Here is a 2989-nt window from a genome sequence, read left to right as displayed (position 1 = left end):
TGGAGGATGCTATCAGTCTCCTAATTGACCTCACTGCTTCTATCCTTGCCTTCCCCAACACTAGTATCCAGAGTAATCTTTTAAGAAACTGCAATTAGATAATGCCATGCCTCCACTTTAAATCTCCTAAGGCTTGCCACCTCACTTGCTGAATGAAACCCTAAGACCTTATCAGGGCCGACCAGCCCTCTGAGACCTGGTTTCAGCTACCTTTGTGACCTCAGCTCCCACCCTCCTCCCCTTTCCCACACACCAGTCTAGATACTGGTTCCCCTGATATTCTTTGAAGATGCTAAACCCATTCCTGCCTCAGGGCCCTTGCACTCTGTCCTCTAGTCCATATCACCCTTCCCTCTGTATCTGCATGGTAAGTTCTCTCACTTCCTTCAGGCCTCTGCCCAAATTTCACCTTCTCAAAAAAAGCTGTGGCTATTCTTTCTAAAATAACCCCTCCTCTGTCATACACATACTCTCTCTCATTACTATGCTTTATTTTTCTTCCTACCAATGATCATACCTGGACATATTTTTTACTATTTGCTAATGTGTAAGGAGCTTGTTAACTCAAATTACTCTATCAACTCAATTCGAAAAATCGGCTGAGAGACAGCTGGTATCTCAAAAAACTCGTTAGTCGGGACACTCGTAAGTCAAGGCCCCACTGTATTTGCTAATGTGCTATTGATTGTTAACCACATTAATATGTAAGTTCAAAAGAGCAGTTTTTGTGCATTTAGCCATTGTTGTACCCCAAGTTCCTAGAAGAGTGCCTGATACATAGTAAGTGTTCGACAAACATATGTTGAATGAATGGATTTACTGAATAAACTCATCTAGGTCTCTTGTCATCAGGTGAAGAGAGTGGTTTCCAGACATTTGTCTAATTAATATGATCAAAATCAAGTGTGAGGAACCGGGAGAGTTATGCGTAGAGATAATCGGATTATGCATTTATTTAGTACCAGTGACCACCATGGGATTCACAGTTATTTTCAGGTTGTTCCTTGATGTCAACTCATTTGTCAAATTCTAAGGCAGAACAAAACACCTGCCTGTCACTACTTTGGCATGTCACCTATCCTTGGGGACTCAGGGTGTTTATCTGTGAAATAGGCAGTTGGAGATGTGGTTACTGCTTGGCTACTTCATGGTCTACAAGGTGCTGGAGGGAGGCAGTACCACCACTCAGACCCTGGAGCTTGACTGCCTATCTTTGAATCTTGCCTTCATTCCTCACAAGCCACACGACTTTGGGCAACTTACTCAGTCTCCTCCTTTGTAAAGTGGGAATAATAAAAGAATAATAAGTCCCTTAATTATTTATTGTTAAATAATTAATAATTCAATACTTTTTAAATTCAAATAATAATTGTGAGGATTACATATATGGTAATACACGTAAAGTACATCACATATGGTCTGGCACATAGTAAGTGCTCAATACATGTTAGCTATTAAAAATGAAAAGTTCTGGGGGAAGTTTTGAGGGGATCATTGCTATTAATGTGTTTTAGGAGCAATAAGCTAGAATATTAGACGATACAAAATCTTTTAAGGTGTGTTAGTAATATTGTGATTGTGTAGAAGAATTCCCTTATTCTTAGGAGACACATGGTGAAGTACTTAAGAATAAAGCCTCATAATGTCAGTCACTTTCTAGTAATCTAGTGAAATGTACCTCCATGTTTCTATACCAGTGATGGCAAACCTTTTGAGCTCGGCGTGTCAGCATTTTGAAAAACCCTAACTTAACTCTGGTGCCGTGTCACATATAGAAATTTTTTGATATTTGCAACCATAGTAAAACAAAGATTTATATTTTTGATATTTATTTTATATATTTAAATGCCATTTAACAAAGAAAAATCAACCAAAAAAATGAGTTCTCGTGTCACCTCTGACACGCGTGTCATAGGTTCGCCATCACTGCTCTATACTGTCTATGAAGCAAATATGGTGAGATGTTAACAACTATTGAAGCTAGATAGACAGTTCAGTTTATCGTATTATTCTTTCCACTTCCCTGTATGTTTGAAAATTTCAAAACACAAGGTTGAAGGGAGAAATAAAACCTCTAGAAATAGTCTAGCTAAGTCCCACACGTTTTACAGGAATAGGCTCAGATGTGAAGCATTTGCCTCAGGTCATTCAGCTGGTGAGGCCTGAGTCAGAGCCCAGTTCTCCTGGCTGCCCCTCTCTCCTTTGTTTGCTGCTCTGGACCCTCAGGCAGCAGGGAGCAGTGGAGGAACACGCCCAGCTCCCCCTCAAAGAGACAAGGAGTAGTAAGGGTGGGTAAAAAGGCACCTGTGTTGGTGTTTCCTTTTGGTTTATTAAGCCAATAGGTCATCTGGTTGGAAAGTGTGGTGTCAAAAATGCGAAGGCAACACCAGAGCCAGACCTGCCATCCTTAGAGAGTGGGCCTACCAGTTTGGCACCACCAGCTTGTGGTTTTTGAGTGGCAGGTGTGTGTGTGTGTGTGTGTGTGTGTGTGTGTGTGTGTGTGTGTGTGTGTAAACTCTGGGGATGCAGAGGCCAGAGGAAAGCGGGGCGGGGCCAGGGCCAGCGAGAGACTGGCTTCCATGCTGGAGCTCCCTGAAAAAAGGGGCCAGGGTATCAGGGGAGGAAACTCGGGAACGTATTTAAAGAAAAATGATTCTCTGCGGTCTGCATCTCCTCCTCTAGCTAATAGGTTCCAAGGCAGTGAAAAGGAGAGAACGGGGGAAGAGGGAGGGGGCACAGAGAAGGAACCGGAAAGGAAGAAGAAAAATATACAGAACAGGCAGCCTGGACCACGGTGGGGAGGGCTGGAGGGGAAAGGGTGTAGGAGAGGAAGGGAGCCGAGGACGACCCTTAGCCTCTGCAAGCGGAGAGTCTTGCCCCAGAACTGTCCTGCCGCTCTCTCCTCCGTGTCTGGCGGTCCCGGAGGCCGCCGGAGCGAGCGCAGAGCTCCAGGCGCTTTACTAGGGGGAAGGGCAGGAGAGGCGGAGCC

Source organism: Myotis brandtii, unplaced genomic scaffold (assembly GCF_000412655.1).
Source record: "Myotis brandtii unplaced genomic scaffold, ASM41265v1 scaffold902, whole genome shotgun sequence".
NCBI classification, from domain to species: Eukaryota; Metazoa; Chordata; class Mammalia; order Chiroptera; family Vespertilionidae; genus Myotis; species Myotis brandtii.
The sequence above is the reverse complement of the archived record's forward strand: the minus strand, read 5'-3'. Positions refer to the sequence as shown.